Source organism: Ambystoma mexicanum, chromosome 11 (assembly GCF_040938575.1).
Source record: "Ambystoma mexicanum isolate Mex_15411 chromosome 11, UKY_AmexF1_1, whole genome shotgun sequence".
Taxonomy (NCBI): Eukaryota; Metazoa; Chordata; class Amphibia; order Caudata; family Ambystomatidae; genus Ambystoma; species Ambystoma mexicanum.
This window is the reverse complement of record NC_090934.1, coordinates 821,637,613-821,653,617: the sequence shown is the minus strand read 5'-3', so window position 1 is coordinate 821,653,617 and position 16,005 is coordinate 821,637,613. Positions and strand designations below refer to the sequence as shown.

Sequence of the window (16,005 nt, the reverse complement as noted above, 5' to 3'; positions counted from 1 at the left end):
CAAAACTTGCCATTCAATTCATAAACATCAAGACTTCATGGGAAGGGTTTGGCTGCAGCGTGTACTGATGCACAGAAGGAAGCTATCCTAGCCAGTCTACCTAAAGAAGCAATGAGGCTCTGCAGGTGCATGTACGTCTCCTACCTTTATTCTGTCATCAGACACACCAGGTGGACTGCCACAAGGACCTCGTGGCGCAATGGTAGCGCGTTTGACTCCAGATCAGAAGGTTGCGTGTTCAAATCACGTCGGGGTCATATTTGCTTTTCCCACTCTGAAATATAAAATTGCTCTTCAGTATCTCGTTATTTCAACCTGACTGCATCTTTGTGCTCTGGGCCTAGTTGTTCTGGCGTTTCGAATGTAAGCTTTGCAGCAGGGAAGTATCATATTGACAGACACCCATGAAGGACATGGTCAACCTTTAAAGCAGGCCAATCTCTATGTTTTACTGGATGCAGCAGAAGTATTTCCTCTTTACCATCTCTTCAAGTGGGCCTGACTGATGTGCTGTTTTGTGCACGCTACGTGGGCTTTGTAAAGCATACCTCTGCCATTTGCATGGCCTCCTAGCGCTGTCAATATTTTCGTGTAATCGCTGAATGCTGCACTGTCCTGGGAACTCTAGGTGTGACTAAAGGATATATGCTGGGGCCCCGAAAGGGGGTCGGCAGTCTAGTGGCAATGCCCATCACTTTGCAGTTTGGGTTTGTGAGTTCAGGTACCGGTCTGGTGTCGGAAACATGTAAGCGCCCTCCCAATCAACTGTCGGTCCTGGATTGTGAGGATTTCCCCTTATACTGGTCTCAGTAGACACATTTCCATTTTACTTTTTCACTCTCGCATTGCCTATTTCTCTCTCTCTCATAGTTACATTATAGACAAGAGAGACATTGTCAGCGAGAGGGCTTCACAGCACCTTCCCCCCTTTCCCTAAGTGCATTGCAAGGGGCTCTGGGAGGCGTGCACATTTGTCTGAAACACAAAGATCCACTGGCAATAAAAAGCGTAGGTCCCTAGTTTGCATTTCTTAGAATTTGAGGTGACACTCAGAGTTGTCTCGGGCGTGACTGTACCTTTCATAGGAGATGTGCTAATCCCCAAACCCTCTTCCTTCGTCCCAGTAATCTGTCTTAGTGCCTCTAGCAAGTTGTTTTCTGAAGCAAAGCTTACCTCAACATCCTGTAAAATTGGTAACTTTTCAGTAGCAGTACAGTGCAGTATATAGCATTCCTGTTGCGCACAGCATCTAGATCCAAAAATTGCTTACTCTACCCCAGAAATTAGAATTCACCCAGTCAAACAGAGGGATCTATAAAGAGCATGGCAAGTAGTTAACATAAACTACTTCCCCCAAGTTCTCTTGGTGCACTCTGCTGCCCTCTTTTAACAGAAGAATGCAACTGCAGGTCTTGCTTCTCAGCAAGGTACCTACATATAGAATCCTTGGTGCACTCTTGCTAAATCTGCTGGAATGTGTCTTCTATTGTGCCCAGGGTGGTTGTGTATTTGGGGACTCAGGGAAGCAAGGGAGCAGTCTAATGCACTGCAGTGCTAAGAGAGGCATGCCTTTTTCAGAAAAAAGTTCAGGTTTTCTACCAATCAGAAAAAAATAGCAATGCAATCAGGCCAAAGGCAGAACACACATGCCAGTGAGTCTCTGTGGCGCAATTGGTTAGCGCGTTCGGCTGTTAACCGAAAAGATGCTGCTGTTTTTGGCACAAAGACACAGAGTGTTCCACTCAGTAAACCTGAGTCATTTCTCCCGTGTTCTCTGGGTTCAGCCTACTGTCCCCTTTTAACACAAGTGCGCAACTGTGGCTTTCTCCTCATAGCAAGTTATGCCTATACAGAGGACATTTGGTGCACTGTTGATGGGCTCTGTCCTCTACTAAATCCCCTGTGTTTGTGGATTAGGGGAGGTAGGGAAGTGCTTGATACCCTGATTTGCTGTGGGAAATAGAGCTATTTTAGAAATATTTTCAGGTTGCCTGGGAAGCATAAGCAAACAGCACACCAATCAGGCCCCTGTATAAGAACTGCATGAGTCTCTGTGGTGCAATCGGTTAGCGCGTTCGGCTGTTAACCGAAAGGTTGGTGGTTCAAGCCCACCCAGGGACGGTGCATTTTGGCTCAAAAATTCAGCGTGACCAACTATGAACTTCTGTTTACCTCTCGCAGGTCTCGTCTGCTGACGTCCAAAAAATCCAATAAACTGCAAGCAATTCTTCTCGCTTGCTTTAGATTTTCAAAACTTGCCATTCAACTCATAAACATCAAGACTTCATGGGAAGGGTTTGGCTGCAGCGTGTACTGATGCACAGAAGGAAGCTAGCCTAGCCAGTCTACTTAAAGAAGCAATGAGGCTCTGCAGGTCCATGTACGTCTCCTACCTTTATTCTGTCATCAGACACACCAGGTGAACTGCCACAAGGACCTCGTGGCGCAATGGTAGTGCGTCTGACTCCAGATCAGAAGGTTTCGTGTTCAAATCACGTCGGGGTCATATTTGCTTTTCCCACTCTGAAATATAAAATTGCTCTTCAGTATCTCGTTATTTCAACCTGACTGCATCTTTGTGCTCTGGGCCTAGTTGTTCTGGCGTTTCGAATGTAAACTTTGCAGCAGGGAAGTATCATATTGACAGACACCCATGAAGGACATGGCCAACCTTTAAAGCAGGCCAATCTCTATGTTTTACTGGATGCAGCAGAAGTATTTACTCTTTACCATCTCTTCAAGTGGGCCTGACTGATGTGCTGTTTTGTGCACGCTACGTGGGCTTTGTAAAGCATATCTCTGCCATTTGCATGGCCTCCTAGCGCTGTCAATATTTTCGTGCAATCGCTGAATGCTGCACTGTCCTGGGAACTCTAGGTGTGACTAAAGGATATATGTTGGGGCCCCGAAAGGGGGTCGGCAGTCTAGTGGCAATGGGCATCACTTTGTAGTTTGGGTTTGTGAGTTCAGGTACCGGTCTGGTGTCGGAAACCTGTAAGCGCCCTCCCAATCAACTGTCGGTCCTGGATTGTGAGGATTTCCCCTTATACTGGTCTCAGTAGACACATTTCCATTTTACTTTTTCACTCTCGCATTGCCTATTTCTCTCTCTCTCATAGATACATTATAGACAAGAGAGACATTGTCAGCGAGAGGGTTGCACAGCACCTTCCCCCATTTCCCTAAGTGCATTGCATGGGGCTCTGGGAGGCGTGCACATTTGTCTGAAACACAAAGATCCACTGGCAATAAAAGGCGTAGGACCCCAGTTCGCATTTCTTAGAATTTGAGGAGGCACTCAGAGTTGTCTCGGGCGTGACTGTACCTTTCATAGGAGATGTGCTAATCCCCAAACCCTCTTCCTTTGTCCCAGTAATCTGTCCTAGGGCCTCTAGCAAGTTGTTTTCTGAAACAAAGCTTACCTGAACATCCTGTAAAATTGGTAACTTTTCAGTAGCAGTACAGTGCAGTATATAGCATTCCTGTTGCGCACAGCATCTAGATCCAAAAATTGCTTACTCTACCCCAGAAATTAGAATTCACCCAGTCAAACAGAGGGATCTATAAAGATCATGGCAAGTAGTTAACATAAGCTACTTCCCCCAAGTTCTCTTGGTGCACTCTGCTGCCCTCTTTTAACAGAAGAATGCAACTGCAGGTCTTGCTTCTCAGCAAGGTACCTACATATAGAAACCTTGGTGCACTCTTGCTAAATCTACTGGAATGTGTCTTCTATTGTGCCCAAGGTGGTTGTGTATTTGGGGACTCAGGGAATCAAGGGAGCAGTCTAATGCACTGCAGTGCTAAGAGAGGCATGCCTTTTTCAGAAAAAAGTTCAGGTTTTCTGCCAATCAGAAAAAAATAGCAATGCAATCAGGCCAAAGGCAGAACACACATGCCAGTGAGTCTCTGTGGCACAATTGGTTAGCGCGTTCGGCTGTTAACCGAAAAGACGCTGCTGTTTTTGGCACAAAGACACACAGTGTTCCACTCAGTAAACCTGAGTCATTTCTCCCGTGTTCTCTGGGTTCAGCCTACTGTCCCCTTTTAACACAAGTGCGCAACTGTGGCTTTCTCCTCATAGCAAGTTATGCCTACACAGAGGACATTTGGTGCACTGTTGATGGGCTCTGTCCTCTACTAAATCCCCTGTGTTTGTGGATTATGGGAGGTAGGGAAGTGCTTGATACCCTGATTTGCTGTGGGAAATAGAGCTATTTTAGAAATATTTTCAGGTTGCCTGGGAAGCATAAGCAAACAGCACACCAATCAGGCCCCAGTGTAAGCACTGCATGAGTCTCTGTGGCGCAATCGGTTAGCGCGTTCGGCTGTTAACCGAAAGGTTGGTGGTTCAAGCCACCCAGGGACGATGCATTTTGGCTCAAAAATTCAGCATGACCAACTATGAACTTCTGTTTACGTCTCGCAGGTCTCGTCTGCTGACGTCCAAAAAATCCAATAAACTGTAAGCAATTCTTCTCGCTTGCTTTAGTTTTTCAAAACTTGCCATTCAATTCATAAACATCAAGACTTCATGGGAAGGGTTTGGCTGCAGCGTGTACTGATGCACAGAAGGAAGCTATCCTAGCCAGTCTACCTAAAGAAGCAATGAGGCTCTGCAGGTGCATGTACGTCTCCTACCTTTATTCTGTCATCAGACACACCAGGTGGATTGCCACAAGGACCTCGTGGCGCAATGGTAGTGCGTCTGACTCCAGATCAGAAGGTTGTGTGTTCAAATCACGTCGGGGTCATACTTCCTTTTCCCACTCTGAAATACAAAATTGCTCTTCAGTATCTCGTTATTTCAACCTGACTGCATCTTTGTGCTCTGGGCCTAGTTGTTCTGGCGTTTCGAATGTAAGCTTTGCAGCAGGGAAGTATCATATTGACAGACACCCATGAAGGTCATGGTCAACCTTTAAAGCAGGCCAATCTCTATGTTTTACTGGATGCAGCAGAAGTATTTCCTCTTTACCATCTCTTCAAGTGGGCCTGACTGATGTGCTGTTTTGTGCACGCTACGTGGGCTTTGTAAAGCATACCTCTGCCATTTGCATGGCCTCCTAGCGCTGTCAATATTTTCGTGTAATCGCTGAATGCTGCACTGTCTTGGGAACTCTAGGTGTGACTAAAGGATATATGTTGGGGCCCCGAAAGGGGGTCGGCAGTCTAGTGGCAATGGGCATCACTTTGCAGTTTGGGTTTGTGAGTTCAGGTACCGGTCTGGTGTCGGAAACCTGTAAGCGCCCTCCCAATCAACTGTCGGTCCTGGATTGTGAGGATTTCCCCTTATACTGGTCTCAGTAGACACATTTCCATTTTACTTTTTCACTCTCGCATTGCCTATTTCTCTCTCTCTCATAGTTACATTATAGACAAGAGAGACATTGTCAGCGAGAGAGCTTCACAGCACCTTCCCCCTTTTCTCTAAGTGCATTGCAAGGGGCTCTGGGAGGCGTGCCCATTTGTCTGAAACACAAAGATCCACTGGCAATAAAAAGCGTAGGTCCCTAGTTTGCATTTCTTAGAATTTGAGGTGACACTCAGAGTTGTCTCGGGCGTGACTGTACCTTTCGTAGGAGATGTGCTAATCCCCAAACCCTCTTCCTTTGTCCCAGTAATCTGTCTTAGTGCCTCTAGCAAGTTGTTTTCTGAAACAAAGCTTACCTGAACATCCTGTAAAATTGGTAACTTTTCAGTAGCAGTACAGTGCAGTATATAGCATTCCTGTTGCGCACAGCATCTAGATCCAAAAGCTGCTTACTCTACCCCAGAAATTAGAATTCACCCAGTCAAACAGAGGGATCTATAAAGAGCATGGCAAGTAGTTAACATAAGCTACTTCCCCCAAGTTCTCTTGGTGCACTCTGCTGCCCTCTTTTAACAGAAGAATGCAACTGCAGGTCTTGCTTCTCAGCAAGGTACCTACATATAGAATCCTTGGTGCACTCTTGCTAAATCTGCTGGAATGTGTCTTCTATTGTGCCCAAGGTGGTTGTGTATTTGGGGACTCAGGGAAGCAAGGGAGCAGTCTAATGCACTGCAGTGCTAAGAGAGGCATGCCTTTTTCAGAAAAAAGTTCAGGTTTTCTGCCAATCAGAAAAAAATAGCAATGCAATCAGGCCAAAGGCAGAACACACATGCCAGTGAGTCTCTGTGGCGCTATTGGTTAGCGCGTTCGGCTGTTAACCGAAAAGATGCTGCTGTTTTTGGCACAAAGACACAGAGTGTTCCACTCAGTAAACCTGAGTCATTTCTCCCGTGTTCTCTGGGTTCAGCCTACTGTCCCCTTTTAACACAAGTGCGCAACTGTGGCTTTCTCCTCATAGCAAGTTATGCCTATACAGAGGACATTTGGTGCACTGTTGATGGGCTCTGTCCTCTACTAAATCCCCTGTGTTTGTGGATTAGGGGAGGTAGGGAAGTGCTTGATACCCTGATTTGCTGTGGGAAATAGAGCTATTTTAGAAATATTTTCAGGTTGCCTGGGAAGCATAAGCAAACAGCACACCAATCAGGCCCCTGTGTAAGAACTGCATGAGTCTCTGTGGCGCAATCGGTTAGCGCGGTTCAAGCCCACCCAAGGACGGTGCATTTTGGCTCAAAAATTCATCGTGACCAACTATGGACTTCTGTTTACCTCTCGCAGGTCTCGTCTGCTGACGTCCAAAAAATCCAATAAACTGCAAGCAATTCTTCTCGCTTGCTTTAGTTTTTCAAAACTTGCCATTCAATTCATAAACATCAATACTTCATGGGAAGGGTTTGGCTGCAGCGTGTACTGATGCACAGAAGGAAGCTATCCTAGCCAGTCTACCTAAAGAACCAATGAGGCTCTGCAGGTGCATGTACGTCTCCTACCTTTATTCTGTCATCAGACACACCAGGTGGACTGCCACAAGGACCTCGTGGCGCAATGGTAGCGCGTCTGACTCCAGATCAGAAGGTTTCGTGTTCAAATCACGTCGGGGGCATATTTGCTTTTCCCACTCTGAAATATAAAATTGCTCTTCAGTATCTCGTTATTTCAACCTGACTGCATCTTTGTGCTCTGGGCCTAGTTGTTCTGGCGTTTCGAATGTAAGCTTTGCAGCAGGGAAGTATCATATTGACAGACACCCATGAAGGACATGGTCAAGCTTTAAAGCAGGCCAATCTCTATGTTTTACTGGATGCAGCAGAAGTATTTCCTCTTTACCATCTCTTCAAGTGGGCCTGACTGATGTGCTGTTTTGTGCACGCTACGTGGGCTTTGTAAAGCATACCTCTGCCATTTGCATGGCCTCCTAGCGCTGTCAATATTTTCGTGTAATCGCTGAATGCTGCACTGTCCTGGGAACTCTAGGTGTGACTAAAGGATATATGCTGGGGCCCCGAAAGGGGGTCGGCAGTCTAGTGGCAATGCCCATCACTTTGCAGTTTGGGTTTGTAAGTTCAGGTACCGGTCTGGTGTCAGAAAACTGTAAGCGCCCTCCCAATCAACTGTCGGTCCTGGATTGTGAGGATTTCCCCTTATACTGGTCTCAGTAGACACATTTCCATTTTACTTTTTCACTCTCGCATTGCCTATTTCTCTCTCTCTCATAGATACATTATAGACAAGAGAGACATTGTCAGCGAGAGGGCTTCACAGCACCTTCCCCCATTTCCCTAAGTGCATTGCAAGGGGCTCTGGGAGGCGTGCACATTTGTCTGAAACACAAAGATCCACTGGCAATAAAAAGCGTAGGACCCTAGTTTGCATTTCTTAGAATTTGAGGTGACACTCAGAGTTGTCTCGGGCGTGACTGTACCTTTCATAGGAGATGTGCTAATCCCAAAACCCTCTTCCTTTGTCCCAGTAATCTGTCTTAGTGCCTCTAGCAAGTTGTTTTCTGAAACAAAGCTTACCTGAACATCCTGTAAAATTGGTAACTTTTCAGTAGCAGTACAGTGCAGTATATAGCATTCCTGTTGCGCACAGCATCTAGATCCAAAAATTGCTTACTCTACCCCAGAAATTAGAATTCACCCAGTCAAGCAGAGGGATCTATAAAGAGCATGGCAAGTAGTTAACATAAGCTACTTCCCCCAAGTTCTCTTGGTGCACTCTGCTGCCCTCTTTTAACAGAAGAATGCAACTGCAGGTCTTGCTTCTCAGCAAGGTACCTACATATAGAATCCATGGTGCACTCTTGCTAAATCTGCTGGAATGTGTCTTCTATTGTGCCCAGGGTGGTTGTGTATTTGGGGACTCAGGGAAGCAAGGGAGCAGTCTAATGCACTGCAGTGCTAAGAGAGGCATGCCTTTTTCAGAAAAAAGTTCAGGTTTTCTGCCAATCAGAAAAAAATAGCAATGCAATCAGGCCAAAGGCAGAACACACATGCCAGTGAGTCTCTGTGGCGCAATTGGTTAGCGCATTCGGCTGTTAACCGAAAAGACGCTGCTGTTTTTGGCACAAAGACACAGAGTGTTCCACTCAGTAAACCTGAGTCATTTCTCCCGTGTTCTCTGGGTTCAGCCTACTGTCCCCTTTTAACACAAGTGCGCAACTGTGGCTTTCTCCTCATAGCAAGTTATGCCTACACAGAGGACATTTGGTGCACTGTTGATGGGCTCTGTCCTCTACTAAATCCCCTGTGTTTGTGGATTAGGGGAGGTAGGGAAGTGCTTGATACCCTGATTTGCTGTGGGAAATAGAGCTATTTTAGAAATATTTTCAGGTTGTCTGGGAAGCATAAGCAAACAGCACACCAATCAGGCCCCTGTGTAAGAACTGCATGAGTCTCTGTGGCGCAATCGGTTAGCGCGGTTCAAGCCCACCCAAGGACGGTGCATTTTGGCTCAAAAATTCATCGTGACCAACTATGGACTTCTGTTTACCTCTCGCAGGTCTCGTCTGCTGACGTCCAAAAAATCCAATAAACTGCAAGCAATTCTTCTCGCTTGCTTTAGTTTTTCAAAACTTGCCATTCAATTCATAAACATCAAGACTTCATGGGAAGGGTTTGGCTGCAGCGTGTACTGATGCACAGAAGGAAGCTATCCTAGCCAGTCTACCTAAAGAACCAATGAGGCTCTGCAGGTGCATGTACGTCTCCTACCTTTATTCTGTCATCAGACACACCAGGTAGACTGCCACAAGGACCTCGTGGCGCAATGGTAGCGCGTCTGACTCCAGATCAGAAGGTTGCCTGTTCAAATCACGTCGGTGTCATATTTGCTTTTCCCACTCTGAAATATAAAATTGCTCTTCAGTATCTCGTTATTTCAACCTGACTGCATCTTTGTGCTCTGGGCCTAGTTGTTCTGGCGTTTCGAATGTAAGCTTTGCAGCAGGGAAGTATCATATTGACAGACACCCATGAAGGACATGGTCAAGCTTTAAAGCAGGCCAATCTCTATGTTTTACTGGATGCAGCAGAAGTATTTCCTCTTTACCATCTCTTCAAGTGGGCCTGACTGATGTGCTGTTTTGTGCACGCTACGTGGGCTTTGTAAAGCATACCTCTGCCATTTGCATGGCCTCCTAGCGCTGTCAATATTTTCGTGTAATCGCTGAATGCTGCACTGTCCTGGGAACTCTAGGTGTGACTAAAGGATATATGCTGGGGCCCCGAAAGGGGGTCGGCAGTCTAGTGGCAATGCCCATCACTTTGTAGTTTGGGTTTGTGAGTTCAGGTACCGGTCTGGTGTCAGAAACCTGTAAGCGCCCTCCCAATCAACTGTCGGTCCTGGATTGTGAGGATTTCCCCTTATACTGGTCTCAGTAGACACATTTCCATTTTACTTTTTCACTCTCGCATTGCCTATTTCTCTCTCTCTCATAGATACATTATAGACAAGAGAGACATTGTCAGCGAGAGGGCTTCACAGCACCTTCCCCCCTTTCCCTAAGTGCATTGCAAGGGGCTCTGGGAGGCGTGCACATTTGTCTGAAACACAAAGATCCACTGGCAATAAAAAGCGTAGGACCCCAGTTCGCATTTCTTAGAATTTGAGGAGGCACTCAGAGTTGTCTCGGGTGTGACTGTACCTTTCATAGGAGATGTGCTAATCCCCAAACCCTCTTCCTTTGTCCCAGTAATCTGTCCTAGGGCCTCTAGCAAGTTGTTTTCTGAAACAAAGCTTACCTGAACATCCTGTAAAATTGGTAACTTTTCAGTAGCAGTACAGTGCAGTATATAGCATTCCTGTTGCGCACAGCATCTAGATCCAAAAATTGCTTACTCTACCCCAGAAATTAGAATTCACCCAGTCAAACAGAGGGATCTATAAAGACCATGGCAAGTAGTTAACATAAGCTACTTCCCCCAAGTTCTCTTGGTGCACTCTGCTGCCCTCTTTTAACAGAAGAATGCAACTGCAGGTCTTGCTTCTCAGCAAGGTACCTACATATAGAATCCTTGGTGCACTCTTGCTAAATCTGCTGGAATGTGTCTTCTATTGTGCCCAGGGTGGTTGTGTATTTGGGGACTCAGGGAAGCAAGGGAGCAGTCTAATGCACTGCAGTGCTAAGAGAGGCATGCCTTTTTCAGAAAAAAGTTCAGGTTTTCTGCCAATCAGAAAAAAATAGTAATGCAATCAGGCCAAAGGCAGAACACACATGCCAGTGAGTCTCTGTGGCGCAATTGGTTAGCGCGTTCGGCTGTTAACCGAAAAGACGCTGCTGTTTTTGGCACAAAGACACAGAGTGTTCCACTCAGTAAACCTGAGTCATTTCTCCCGTGTTCTCTGGGTTCAGCCTACTGTCCCCTTTTAACACAAGTGCGCAACTGTGGCTTTCTCCTCATAGCAAGTTATGCCTACACAGAGGACATTTGGTGCACTGTTGATGGGCTCTGTCCTCTACTAAATCCCCTGTGTTTGTGGATTAGGGGAGGTAGGGAAGTGCTTGATACCCTGATTTGCTGTGGGAAATAGAGCTATTTTAGAAATATTTTCAGGTTGCCTGGGAAGCATAAGCAAACAGCACACCAATCAGGCCCCTGTGTAAGAACTGCATGAGTCTCTGTGGCGCAATCGGTTAGCGCGGTTCAAGCCCACCCAAGGACGGTGCATTTTGGCTCAAAAATTCATCGTGACCAACTATGGACTTCTGTTTACCTCTCGCAGGTCTCGTCTGCTGACGTCCAAAAAATCCAATAAACTGCAAGCAATTCTTCTCGCTTGCTTTAGTTTTTCAAAACTTGCCATTCAATTCATAAACATCAAGACTTCATGGGAAGGGTTTGGCTGCAGCGTGTACTGATGCACAGAAGGAAGCTATCCTAGCCAGTCTACCTAAAGAACCAATGAGGCTCTGCAGGTGCATGTACGTCTCCTACCTTTATTCTGTCATCAGACACACCAGGTGGACTACCACAAGTACCTCGTGGCGCAATGGTAGCGCGTCTGACTCCAGATCAGAAGGTTTCGTGTTCAAATCACGTCGGGGGCATATTTGCTTTTCCCACTCTGAAATATAAAATTGCTCTTCAGTATCTCGTTATTTCAACCTGACTGCATCTTTGTGCTCTGGGCCTAGTTGTTCTGGCGTTTCGAATGTAAGCTTTGCAGCAGGGAAGTATCATATTGACAGACACCCATGAAGGACATGGTCAAGCTTTAAAGCAGGCCAATCTCTATGTTTTACTGGAAGCAGCAGAAGTATTTCCTCTTTACCATCTCTTCAAGTGGGCCTGACTGATGTGCTGTTTTGTGCACGGTACGTGGGCTTTGTAAAGCATACCTCTGCCATTTGCATGGCCTCCTAGCGCTGTCAATATTTTCGTGTAATCGCTGAATGCTGCACTGTCCTGGGAACTCTAGGTGTGACTAAAGGATATATGCTGGGGCCCCGAAAGGGGGTCGGCAGTCTAGTGGCAATGCCCATCACTTTGCAGTTTGGGTTTGTAAGTTCAGGTACCGGTCTGGTGTCAGAAAACTGTAAGCGCCCTCCCAATCAACTGTCGGTCCTGGATTGTGAGGATTTCCCCTTATACTGGTCTCAGTAGACACATTTCCATTTTACTTTTTCACTCTCGCATTGCCTATTTCTCGCTCGCTCATAGATACATTATAGACAAGAGAGACATTGTCAGCGAGAGGGCTTCACAGCACCTTCCCCCATTTCCCTAAGTGCATTGCATGGGGCTCTGGGAGGCGTGCACATTTGTCTGAAACACAAAGATCCACTGGCAATAAAAGGCATAGGACCCCAGTTCGCATTTCTTAGAATTTGAGGAGGCACTCAGAGTTGTCTCGGGCGTGACTGTACCTTTCATAGGAGATGTGCTAATCCCCAAACCCTCTTCCTTTGTCCCAGTAATCTGTCCTAGGGCCTCTAGCAAGTTGTTTTCTGAAACAAAGCTTACCTGAACATCCTGTAAAATTGGTAACTTTTCAGTAGCAGTACAGTGCAGTATATAGCATTCCTGTTGCGCACAGCATCTAGATCCAAAAATTGCTTACTCTACCCCAGAAATTAGAATTCACCCAGTCAAACAGAGGGATCTATAAAGAGCATGGCAAGTAGTTAACATAAGCTACTTCCCCCAAGTTCTCTTGGTGTACTCTGCTGCCCTCTTTTAACAGAAGAATGCAACTGCAGGTCTTGCTTCTCAGCAAGGTACCTACATATAGAATCCTTGGTGCATTCTTGCTAAATCTGCTGGAATGTGTCTTCTATTGTGCCCAAGGTGGTTGTGTATTTGGGGACTCAGGGAAGCAAGGGAGCAGTCTAATGCACTGCAGTGCTAAGAGAGGCATGCCTTTTTCAGAAAAAAGTTCAGGTTTTCTGCCAATCAGAAAAAAATAGCAATGCAATCAGGCCAAAGGCAGAACACACATGCCAGTGAGTCTCTGTGGCGCAATTGGTTAGCGCGTTCGGCTGTTAACCGAAAAGGCGCTGCTGTTTTGGGCACAAAGACACAGAGTGTTCCACTCAGTAAACCTGAGTCATTTCTCCCGTGTTCTCTGGGTTCAGCCTACTGTCCCCTTTTAACACAAGTGCGCAACTGTGGCTTTCTCCTCATAGCAAGTTATGCCTATACAGAGGACATTTGGTGCACTGTTGATGGGCTCTGTCCTCTACTAAATCCCCTGTGTTTGTGGATTAGGGGAGGTAGGGAAGTGCTTGATACCCTGATTTGCTGTGGGAAAAAGAGCTATTTTAGAAATATTTTCAGGTTGCCTGGGAAGCATAAGCAAACAGCACACCAATCAGGCCCCTGTGTAAGAACTGCATGAGTCTCTGTGGCGCAATCGGTTAGCGCGTTCGGCTGTTAACCGAAAGGTTGGTGGTTCAAGCCCACCCAGGGACGGTGCATTTTGGCTCAAAAATTCAGCGTGACCAACTATGGACTTCTGTTTACCTCTCGCAGGTCTCGTCTGCTGACGTCCAAAAAATCCAATAAACTGCAAGCAATTCTTCTCGCTTGCTTTAGTTTTTCAAAACTTGCCATTCAATTCATAAACATCAAGACTTCATGGGAAGGGTTTGGCTGCAGCGTGTACTGATGCACAGAAGGAAGCTATCCTAGCCAGTCTACTTAAAGAAGCAATGAGGCTCTGCAGGTGCATGTACGTCTCCTACCTTTATTCTGTCATCAGACACACCAGGTGGATTGCCACAAGGACCTCGTGGCGCAATGGTAGCACGTCTGACTCCAGATCAGAAGGTTGCGTGTTCAAATCACGTCGGGGTCATATTTGCTTTTCCCACTCTGAAATATAAAATTGCTCTTCAGTATCTCGTTATTTCAACCTGACTGCATCTTTGTGCTCTGGGCCTAGTTGTTCTGGCGTTTCGAATGTAAACTTTGCAGCAGGGAAGTATCATATTGACAGACACCCATGAAGGACATGGTCAACCTTTAAAGCAGGCCAATCTCTATGTTTTACTGGATGCAGCAGAAGTATTTCCTCTTTACCATCTCTTCAAGTGGGCCTGACTGATGTGCTGTTTTGTGCACGCTACGTGGGCTTTGTAAAGCATACCTCTGCCATTTGCATGGCCTCCTAGCGCTGTCAATATTTTCGTGTAATCGCTGAATGCTGCACTGTCCTGGGAACTCTAGGTGTGACTAAAGGATATATGTTGGGGCCCCGAAAGGGGGTCGGCAGTCTAGTGGCAATGCCCATCACTTTGCAGTTTGGGTTTGTGAGTTCAGGTACCGGTCTGGTGTCGGAAACCTGTAAGCGCCCTCCCAATCAACTGTCGGTCCTGGATTGTGAGGATTTCCCCTTATACTGGTCTCAGTAGACACATTTCCATTTTACTTTTTCACTCTCGCATTGCCTATTTCTCTCTCTCTCATAGATACATTATAGACAAGAGAGACATTGTCAGCGAGAGGGCTTCACAGCACCTTCCCCCCTTTCCCTAAGTGCATTGCAAGGGGCTCTGGGAGGCGTGCACATGTGTCTGAAACACAAAGATCCACTGGCAATAAAAAGCGTAGGTCCCTAGTTTGCATTTCTTAGAATTTGAGGTGACACTCAGAGTTGTCTCGGGCGTGACTGTACCTTTCATAGCAGATGTGCTAATCCCCAAACCCTCTTCCTTTGTGCCAGTAATCTGTCTTAGTGCCTCTAGCAAGTTGTTTTCTGAAACAAAGCTTACCTGAACATCCTGTAAAATTGGTAACTTTTCAGTAGCAGTAAAGTGCAGTATATAGCATTCCTGTTGCGCACAGCATCTAGATCCAAAAATTGCTTACTCTACCCCAGAAATTAGAATTCACCCAGTCAAACAGAGGGATCTATAAAGAGCATGGCAAGTAGTTAACATAAGCTACTTCCCCCAAGTTCTCTTGGTGCACTCTGCTGCCCTCTTTTAACAGAAGAATGCAACTGCAGGTCTTGCTTCTCAGCAAGGTACCTACATATAGAATCCTTGGTGCACTCTTGCTAAATCTGCTGGAATGTGTCTTCTATTGTGCCCAAGGTGGTTGTGTATTTGGGGACTCAGGGAAGCAAGGGAGCAGTCTAATGCACTGCAGTGCTAAGAGAGGCATGCCTTTTTCAGAAAAAAGTTCAGGTTTTCTGCCAATCAGAATAAAATAGCAATGCAATCAGGCCAAAGGCAGAACACACATGCCAGTGAGTCTCTGTGGCGCAATTGGTTAGCGCGTTCGGCTGTTAACCAAAAAGACGCTGCTGTTTTTGGCACAAAGACACAAAGTGTTCCACTCAGTAAACCTGAGTCATTTCTCCCGTGTTCTCTGGGTTCAGCCTACTGTCCCCTTTTAACACAAGTGCGCAACTGTGGCTTTCTCCTCATAGCAAGCAATGCCTACACAGAGGACATTTGGTGCACTGTTGATGGGCTCTGTCCTCTACTAAATCCCCTGTGTTTGTGGATTAGGGGAGGTAGGGAAGAGCTTGATACCCTGATTTGCTGTGGGAAATAGAGCTATTTTAGAAATATTTTCAGGTTGCCTGGGAAGCATAAGCAAACAGCACACCAATCAGGCCCCTGTGTAAGAACTGCATGAGTCTCTGTGGCGCAATCGAGGTTGGTGGTTCAAGCCCACCCAGGGACGGTGCATTTTGGCTCAAAAATTCAGCGTGACCAACTATGGACTTCTGTTTACCTCTCGCAGGTCTCGTCTGCTGACGTCCAAAAAATCCAATAAACTGCAAGCAATTCTTCTCGCTTGCTTTAGTTTTTCAAAACTTGCCATTCAATTCATAAACATCAAGACTTCATGGGAAGGGTTTGGCTGCAGCATGTACTGATGCACAGAAGGAAGCTATCCTAGCCAGTCTACTTAAAGAAGCAATGAGGCTCTGCAGGTACGTCTCCTACCTTTATTCTGTCATCAGACACACCAGGTGAACTGCCACAAGGACCTCCTGGCGCAATGGTAGCACGTCTGACTCCAGATCAGAAGGTTGCGTGTTCAAATCACGTCGGGGTCATATTTGCTTTTCCCACTCTGAAATATAAAATTGCTCTTCAGTAATTCGTTATTTCAACCTGACTGCATCTTTGTGCTCTGGGCCTAGTTGTTCTGGCGTTTCGAATGTAAGCTTTG

General features: G+C 46.2%; 7 non-coding genes across 7 annotated transcripts; all 7 read left to right on the top strand.

Moving 5' to 3' along the window:
* Window positions 1–185: 185 nt before the first annotated feature.
* TRNAW-CCA (transfer RNA tryptophan (anticodon CCA)) lies at window positions 186–257 on the top strand. Its single transcript has one exon. It is a non-coding gene; the product is annotated as a tRNA-Trp (tRNA).
* A 1,790-nt stretch (window positions 258–2,047) lies between these two features.
* On the top strand, window positions 2,048–2,121 carry TRNAN-GUU (transfer RNA asparagine (anticodon GUU)). The gene has a single exon. It is a non-coding gene; the product is annotated as a tRNA-Asn (tRNA).
* A 313-nt stretch (window positions 2,122–2,434) lies between these two features.
* Window positions 2,435–2,506, top strand: TRNAW-CCA (transfer RNA tryptophan (anticodon CCA)). The gene has a single exon. It is a non-coding gene; the product is annotated as a tRNA-Trp (tRNA).
* Window positions 2,507–4,682: 2,176 nt separating this feature from the next.
* Window positions 4,683–4,754, top strand: TRNAW-CCA (transfer RNA tryptophan (anticodon CCA)). Its single transcript has one exon. It is a non-coding gene; the product is annotated as a tRNA-Trp (tRNA).
* A 2,151-nt stretch (window positions 4,755–6,905) lies between these two features.
* Window positions 6,906–6,977, top strand: TRNAW-CCA (transfer RNA tryptophan (anticodon CCA)). Its single transcript has one exon. It is a non-coding gene; the product is annotated as a tRNA-Trp (tRNA).
* Window positions 6,978–13,213: 6,236 nt separating this feature from the next.
* On the top strand, window positions 13,214–13,287 carry TRNAN-GUU (transfer RNA asparagine (anticodon GUU)). Its single transcript has one exon. It is a non-coding gene; the product is annotated as a tRNA-Asn (tRNA).
* Window positions 13,288–13,600: 313 nt separating this feature from the next.
* TRNAW-CCA (transfer RNA tryptophan (anticodon CCA)) lies at window positions 13,601–13,672 on the top strand. Its single transcript has one exon. It is a non-coding gene; the product is annotated as a tRNA-Trp (tRNA).
* The last annotated feature ends 2,333 nt before the right edge of the window (window positions 13,673–16,005 follow it).